Here is a 9,018-nt window from a genome sequence, read left to right on the forward strand (position 1 = left end):
CCCATCCAAGTACGGGCGATGTGCGTACATTGTGCTGCCCACGTTCGCTCACCTCTCGCGATTTAAAAACCGTACAAGACCTTATTTCTACATTCTACACTGGGTGACTAATGAGTGTTTGGATCGCCCAAACGTGGATGTCATCTCGCTAGGCGCCATCCCTTCGCACGGCCCAAATGTCCCCCCATATTCTGTTCTGACGTCCGCAACGACAAAGGTCACGCCTCAGCTTTCCGCAAAGACCGTCCGGCCCACGCCGACGTACGTGACCAGTCCGGCTCCACTAAGCTCTGGCCTAACGCACTCTCAGACTCCACCGATCCTCCCACGCCCCGCCCAGCGGTCAGCGACATTTGCCCAACACCACGCACATCCCCGGCGGAGCGCCACCCGGTCGCCGCCGCTGTGCGTACCTGCCACCAGCTTGTTGCGCTGCCGGGTCATCTGCTGCAGCTGCCGTTGCAGCAGCTGCTGCTGCTCCAGCTGCTGGCGGCTGTCGGCCTGCAGCTGCTGGATGGTCTGCTCGTAGCGGCGCCAGCGGTCCGGCTCGACGGCAGAGGGCCCGCCGCGGCCCAGCAGCGGCTCCAGGCGGGACAGCTGCCGGGACACGGCACCGGAGCGAGGCTCAGCCGCGGCCCGCCTGACCGGTCACACGCACGCACGCACGCACGCACGCAGCCGGTCTGCCCGCTCCGTCTGCTGTCTCAGCTTTGTTCTCAGTGTCTGTGTGGTGACGTCAGCACGTGTGCCTGGTCCTGCAGCCGGTCTGCCCGCTCCGTCTGCTGTTTTAGCTGCGTTCTCAGTGTCTGTGTGGTGACGTCAGCACGTGCACCTGGCCCTGCAGCCGGTCTGCCCGCTCCGTCTGCTGTCTCAGCTGCGTTCTCAGTGCCTGTGTAGTGACGTCAGCACATGTACCTGGTCCTGCAGCCGGTCTGCCCGCTCCGTCTGCTGTTTCAGCTGCGTTCTCAGTGCTTGTGTAGTGACGTCAGCTCATGTACCTGGTCCTGCAGCCGGTGTGCCCGCTCCGTCTGCTGTCTCAGCTGTGTTCTCAGTGTCTGTGTGGTGACATCAGCACGTGTACCTGGTCCTGCAGCCGGTCTGCCCGCTCCGTCTGCTGTCTCAGCTGCGTTCTCAGTGCCTGTATAGTGACGTCAGCACATGTACCTGGTCCTGCAGCCGGTCTGCCCGCTCCGTCTGCTGTTTCAGCTGCGTTCTCAGTGTCTGTGTGGTGACGTCAGCACGTGTACCTGGTCCTGCAGCCGGCCTGCCCGCTCCGTCTGCTGTTTCAGCTGCGTTCTCAGGCGAGCGCCGGCCGTCTCCGAGTCCACCAGGCGGCGCCCCAGCTGGAGTGAGTATTGCAGCCGGCGGCGGCAGCCGGCCGGCAGCGGCGGGCCCGTCTCCAGTAGGTCCAGCGAGCTGTCACCGCCTGCCACACACGACCCGTCACCACCCGGGCCGCCCGCCACCCGACGGCGCACGGTCGGAGCGCCCAGCACCGCCGCCGCCTGTCAACACTCCTAAGCTTCACTCACTGCCGCCGCAACTCACAACCCCCCAGTCGTTGGGTAGGGTGACTGCGTACAGACAGGTCCCACACCCGCTGACACAGTTGGGTGCTACCGACATAGAAGAACGCGATGGATACTTGGACATACTGCAAAAAGCTGCTCATTCAACCACCGCATCAAGCACCGATGCAGCCGCAGCTGACCTATGTGGGCGCTACCGCCGGTTAAACTGTTACACCACTCTGCTCACCGTTGTCCACCAGAGCAGCACATTAGTCTGGCACACTGCCAACTGCGGATTACTGCCGGCCCGCTACGCCAACCTACCCTCCGCTGCCTGAGCAATGTAGGCGTCCCAGCTCTTCTCAAAGGTCTCGTAGGCGGCCAGCTGCTGGCGACAGGTGGCCAGCTCGCGCTCCAGACGCTCACGCTCCAGGCCGGCCGAGCTCTCCAGCCGCTGCAGCGCCGACTCCTTCTCCTGGCAGAGACGGACAGAGGAGACAGTTACCAGTGCTGCAGGGGGACGCCGGAAGACGCGGCACTAACATACGGAGGACACGGCCGCACACCTTCTACCGCCACGGCCACAGACGGAGCCGGACGGTCAGGAACCTCCGGCCACTCCGGCACGCTCTCCTCCACGCTCGCCGGTGCTGCCCTCCCCTCCCCTCCTAGTGAGCCTCACCCGCAGCTGGGCGGTGAGCGCCTCGCTCTCGTGCCGGAGCCTCTGAGCGGCGTCGGAGGCCTGGCGTGCCGCCAGGTCGTACCGCTCCAGCTCGTACTCGGCGATCTGCAGCCGGGCGGCCAGCTCCGAGAGTCGGCCGCGCTCGACCGCCAGCTCCGACCCCAGCCTGCCGGCCAGCCGCGGCACGCGTCAGGGCGCGCTGTCTCAGACGGCGCGGCAGCGAGCGCTGGGCGGCACGGTGCGCTCACCGGCCCACGTCCCGACCAGAGGCAGCGCACGGCACCGCCGCCCTCTCCGCGTCAGGGAACAGAAGCCGGCACTGGCGGGCTGCGTCACGCTTACTTCGCGGAGACGGCTCCGACGCAGCCGGGCCGGACGACACCGGACGCGGCGGGAGGAGACATCGCCACGGGATGGCCCCAGAGGCTGGCCAGCTTCGCCGACCTGTCGACCGGCCTCTGGACCTGCCGGCGAGCGATCACCCTCGCTACCGTGTCGTGTCGTGTCGTGACGTGTCGTGACGTGTCGTGTCGTGTCGTGTCGTGTCGTGTCGTGCCGTGTCGTGTCGTGTCGTGACGTGACGTGTCGTGTCGTGACGTGACGTGACGTTTCGTGTCGTGTTGTCATGACGTTTCGTTTCGTATCGTGTCGTGTCGTGTCGTCCTCACCCCTCAGCCGTTTCCTCGGCCTGCTTCCGGGCGGCCGCCTCGCGCTGCTGCAGCTGCTGCTGCTCGGCGCGCAGCTCAGCCGCCTGTGCCGCCGCCTCGGCCAGCAGCTGGACGCGCAGCTCGGCCGTCTGCTGCTGGTGCTCGGCGCGGGCAGAGTCGCGCAAAGTGGCGTACTGGCGGCGCGCCGCCCGCTCCGCCTCGGCCAGTTGGTCAGCGCGCACGCGCTGACGCGCCGCTTCCTCCTCGGCGGCCGTCTGGTGGGCGGCCGTCTCGGCCAGCCGGCGCGCCCAGGCCAGCTGCTCCGCCTCCAGGGAGCCCAGTCTGAGGGCGGGGCACGTGGTCAGGTCAGCTGATCACCATCCCCACACCCCCGCCCAGCGACAGCCACGTGCGACGATTTCACTGGAAGCCGGTCTCTGGGCCACCGCATGAGTTATATCAAGGTCGGCAGAACACAGACCGTACAGCAGTACACTACTCCGATATTAGGTGGAATGTGACGTTAAACAGAACTGGTACTTCTCGATTCTTCACCAAATCCCAACACATTTTTTCGACGGCTTACACCAAAAAATATATAGCAAGTACCAGCCCCAAGCCTCCGCTGCGGTACGTTTGACACCTGTGAGTGTTGGCCGAGCGCCTCGGCGGGTCACTGACCGGTCTCTGACTGCCGGCAGCTGCCGCTCGGCCTCCTCGGCCCGCTCCAGGCGCGCCGTCACCTCGGCCAGCCGACTGAGCGTGTCCTCGCGCTCCGTCTCGGCCGCCGCTAGTCGCGCTGACAGGTCGTCGCGCACGGCGCGCGGCAGCGCCGACTCGCGCAGCCGCTGGTGCGCCTCGGCCAGCTGCTGCAGCGCCGCCAGCTGCTCCTGGCGCGCGCGCTCGGCCAGCTGGCGCGCGTCGGCCAGCTCGGCGCGCGCCGCTGTCAGCTGCGGCCGCGCCGCCTCGAGCTCGGCGGCCAGGGAGGCACGCTCGGACTCAAGCTGGCGGCAGCGGGCCTCCAGCGGCGCCACAGACTCGTGCACGCGCAGCTGGAAGGGACAAGGGTGTCAGGGCGGCGGCGGGGGCGGCCGGCCGGGTCTCGTTGGACACGTGCGGACAGTGTCCGCTCATGCTCACAGGATATCACGTGACAGCGAATCACGTCGTCAATCTGTCAAAGGTTTCTACCGAGCGAGTCAGCAGGCGGTGTGAAGTCAGCATCCTTTCTCGCTGCAGCGGTATGCAAGTTAAGCGCATGCTTGCCTACAAGTCACTCTGAATGGATGACGAAGAAGACCATGTCACTGACCGCGGTAAAGTCCTTGAGCGACATGTTCTGCGGGTCCATCTTGCTGAGCTCCTGGTAGCGGGCCTCGCTGATGTTGATATGCAGCAGCGAACGCTTCACCTGGTCCGGGGTAACCTGCAGCCGACTGTTGTCTTCCTCCAGCTGCTTCTGCCGGCTTGACCAGCTGGTCCAGCTGCTGCCGGAGCGCGGCCAGCTCTGCCTCGTACTGACCCAGCTGGCCCGTCTGCCTGCAGAGGAGTACAGCGGACCACGGGCGTCAGAGAGGATGTCAACAGTCCCCAGCTGGCCCGTCTGCCTGCGGAGGAGTACAGCGGACCACGGATGTCAGAGAGGGAGTCAACAGTTCCCAGCTGGCCCGTCTGCCTGCGGAGGAGCATAGCGGACCGCGGGTGTCCGAGAGGGGGCCAACAGTCCCCAGCTGGCCCGTCTGCCTGCGGAGGAGCACAGCGGACCACGGGTGTCAGAGAGGGAGTCGACAGTCCCCAGCTGGCCCGTCTGCCTGCGGAGAAGCACGGCGGACCACGGATGTCAGGGAGGGAGTCAACAGTCCCCAGCTGGCCCGTCTGCCTGCGGAGAAGCACAGCGGACCGCGGGTGTCCGAGAGGGGGCCAACAGTCCCCAGCTGGCCCGTCTGCCTGCGGAGAAGCACAGCGGACCACGGGTGTCAGAAAGGGGGCCAACAGCCCCCAGCTGGCCCGTCTGCCTGCGGAGAAGCACAGCGGACCACGGGTGTCAGGGAGGGAGTCAACAGTCCCCAGCTGGCCCGTCTGCCTGCGGAGAAGCACAGCGGACCACGGGTGTCAGGGAGGGAGTCAACAGTCCCCAGCTGGCCTGGACAGCCACGGCGCACAGTGGAAACGGGAGTAAGACAGTGACCAAGCGACCTCAGCCGCAACTGACCAGTCCATCTCACAGCGCCACACAGCTCGTTGGGTGGCTTTCGCATCTGCACAGGCACAGAGGTGACATCCAACAGCACGTTATGCCACGCGTTATCAAACCATCACGTGCGGACCACGCCACGGACCCCGCGCGTCTCAACGTGCCGCGGCCGAGTAGGGCGCCGAGGGTCGGCTACACGGTCGGCAGGCCGGCCGGCTAGCCGGCACACTCACCTGATCTGTAGCATGTTGCGCTGGTGGAGCGCCTCGGCCAGCTGGTCCTCGAGCTCGTCCACCCGGCTCTGCTGCTCCCGCTGCTCCACCTGGTGCAAATGCGCCGCTGCCTGAGGCCAGGCCGCACGGCAGCGCGCGCCAGCACGCACACGCCCAGCCTCCGGCACGCGTATAACACGTGAAACAGCCACCAACCAGCCACCACCAGCTGGTGACGTCGAGACATGGGTGACCAATAACCAGTTCAGTACATGGTCGCTTCAGGAAACAGTCGCCAAGGTAATAGAATATGAATGTGACAGTGGGCAGTCAACTAAATGGCTGATCTTCGATCCCTTTCTGGTGGTGATACAACTCGAAAACCCACTGTGACCGGTTTGTTTGCCAGGCCGCCTGCCCCATGCATCCCGGGTATCAGCCCGACTAAAACTCATGTTTCTAGGGCAATAGATTAACAGGTGCTCACCTCATCCAGCATGGGCCTTACTGGCTCTTACATGTGAGGTATGCTCACCACCCCTGGAGTGATCATGTTTAGCACCTGCTTACCTGCCAGTGAAGAGTTAGCCTGATCCCACCTGCTACTGCTGAGTGACCCCTGTTCATCTCTCCCTGCATTGGGCTCATCTCACCAGCTGTCACTCATCAAATCCTGCTCACTCACCTCCCTGCTCACATGTCTCTGATGGACGGGCTGTGGCTAGACGAGCTCTTGTCATCCACCTCTAATGAGTAGCTTTCCCTAACCTGTTTCTGGCGGATGAGCTCTCCTCACTTGCTGCTAGTGGGTGAGATTTTCTCACCTGTCTCTGGTGAGTGAGCTGCTCTCACCTGCCTGGTGGGTGAGCTACTCCCACCTGTCTGATGGGTAAGCTGCTCTCACCTGTCTGGTGGGTAAGCTGCTCTCACCTTTCTAGTGGGTGAGGTGTTCCATCAGTTTGGTGAGTGAGCTGCTCTCACCTGTCTCCAGGCGAGCGAGCTACTCTCACCTGTCTGGTGGGTAAGCCCTTCTTATCTGTCCCTGGTGAGTGAGCTGCCCTCACCTGCCTGGTGGGTGAGCTACTCTCACCTCTCTGGTCAGTGAGCCGCTCTCACTTGTCTGTAGAGGGTGAGCTCTTCTCACCTGTCCCAGCAAGCGAGCTCTTTTCACCCGTCTCTGGTGGGTGGGCTCTTTTCACCTGCTTCCGGGGGGCGAGCTCCTCTCACCTGTCTCTGGTGGGTGAGCTCAGCCAGCTCGACGCGCAGCAGCTGCAGCTCGTGCATGAGCCGGGCGCGGTGAGCGTGCGGGGGCGAGCCGTGCGGCCGGCCGCCGCCCTCCGACGACAGCGACACGGTGAGGTCCGTCGGCACCGTCGACTCGTCGGCCGTCCGGTGCGCGCCGGCCGCCGACTCCGACGTCGTGGTGGTGGTGCCGCCCCGGTCTGACATGGCCACCCTGCCGACAGACAAGTGCCACAGTTCCAGATGGGGGTGGAGATGCCACACTGGTCAGGGAAGGCCACCTTTCAGGCAGGACTCATATCATGCACTGGTCAGGCATGGCCACCCTTCACACCAGACACATACAATGCCTTGGTCAGGCATGGTTATTCTTCATACAGGACAAATACCATGCCCCGGTCAGGCATGGCCACCCTTCAGACAGGACACCTGCCATGCCTTGGTCAGGCATGACCACTCTCCAGACAGGACATATACCCTGGTCAGGCATAGCCACCCTTCAGACAAGACACATGCCATGCCCTGGTCAAACAAGGCATAGCCAGTAGACAGCTGCCTGCTGGCTCTGGGCAGAGATGCTGAGAGGTGCTTTGGACACATGTGTGTATCAATTCCATAAAATCACAAAATACTGGAGCACTGGGGTAAATGGTTTAGGTGTGCTTACCACAAAAAAACCTCTGGAGGACAGAGTCTGCTCTTTAAAAGGAATATGGTTAAAGGGACATCACAACTATATGGTCAGAAACTTAACAACATGTATCCATCACTGAGCAGGCATGCCTAACTTGAGTTGCAAACTGTTTTCTGCATGAGCTAAGTCAAAACTTGTAGTTGAAAGAGGGAGTTTCCCACTGTTTTTATAGCTGCTGATGGATGAAGCTCATGGCCATCACTGCTTGACATATCAATGTGCTTCAAAGGGGTTTCAGACTTCACAAAAATAATCACCTTTAGCCCATTTCACATCTGAATACCATATTTGTGTGAGCAATATGATACCCCCTGCCTCTGCAATAACACCACAACTTAAAATCGATTGACCTGAATTAGAATAGAAACAGCCCCAAACCATTCTGAATGTCCAGAAGTCATTGTAATTGCCGACCAGGCTGAGGTCATATGCACCAGAGATTAGCACCCATGAGGGCAGCATAAACAAGGCATGAAGTCTTCAGTGCATCAACCTTGTAGCATGGACTGAGATGAAAAATTGCTGGGCCAGCCAGGTTGCGGCTAGAAAAATAGCTTTCACAAAAGACAATGCACATGCAACACCCCATGGCAAATACATTTAAAATTTAAAATGGCTTTCCAAGTCCAGAGAACAGTTTGATATTAGTTTTCCTTGGAAGCCAGGAGTCACCAGAAAGCTGTGACCAAGCTTTGTAGAGCTGAACATTAGAACATATTTTCATATATCTTTCTTTACTTTGCCAGTGGAAATTTGGACAGCATTCCGTGTCATCACCAATTGCAGCCAATAATTGGAGAGGGTTGTAGGAACAAGCCCCCAAGGTGAGTTTTTGTTTTAGCTATGCTTGGCTGAAATGGAATGCTGTCTCTAGTAGTGCAAATTAGTTTTGTCATTCACATCATTGAAGTTAAATGTATGGTGCACAAATTAGAGAATAATTCAGGAGTAAATGGAATTTCCTCACAATGATATCAAGTGAAACTTGAGGGCAAATGATGATGGAAATAAGGGCAAAAGGTATTTCATTTCACACAAAAACATTAACTTGAACTTTCCCAGGATATTTTTCCAACCACTCACATGACAAAAAATTCAGTGGGTAGTCATTTGCACTCTGCAAATGACTACCCACCCACTACTGCAGATAATTAGCAGCAATTTCAGAATACTGAGAGGCAAGGTTTCAGGGAATTTGACTGTTGTAATAAAATAACAGGTAGACATACCCCAGAAATATTTCTGTACATTGTTTGCTGTCTGTAGATATCCTTGCAAGGATGTTCTAAATTCACCTCGCACAAGCACCATGATTACTCCACTGATGCCCCTTGGGTACAATGCCAATGCCTGCTGCAGTGGATTGATATTTTGTAGACTGGTCCAAGTCCCAGATCATCACAATAACATCAGCACAGTTAGTCTGAGTGCAGACCAGTCTGGGAAGCATTTTCTTACCCTAGAGATTGGACTTTGTGTTTCATGGGAATTGCATGCACAGGATCATATACATGCCATTTTTCATACCAATTTTTGTTGTACTTTCTATATCTTAACATGTTTGCTGTCCATAGGTATCCCTGCAAGTGTCTTTTCTAAATTCACCTGACACAAGCATCATGATTACTCCATTGATGCCCCTTGGTACGATACTAATGCCTGCTGCAGTGCATTGACTTTTTGTAGACGGTTCCAAGTCTCAAATCAGCGCGGTAACGTCAGCACCGTTAGTCTGATTGCAGATCATTTCGGGAAGCATTTTCTTGAACACTAGAAATCGGACTTTGTGCTCGTGGGAATTGCATGTACAGGATTACAAGCACATGCCATTTTTTA

Source organism: Pollicipes pollicipes, unplaced genomic scaffold (genome assembly GCF_011947565.3).
Source record: "Pollicipes pollicipes isolate AB1234 unplaced genomic scaffold, Ppol_2.1 Scaffold_4295;HRSCAF=5057_pilon_pilon_pilon, whole genome shotgun sequence".
NCBI classification, from domain to species: Eukaryota; Metazoa; Arthropoda; class Thecostraca; order Pollicipedomorpha; family Pollicipedidae; genus Pollicipes; species Pollicipes pollicipes.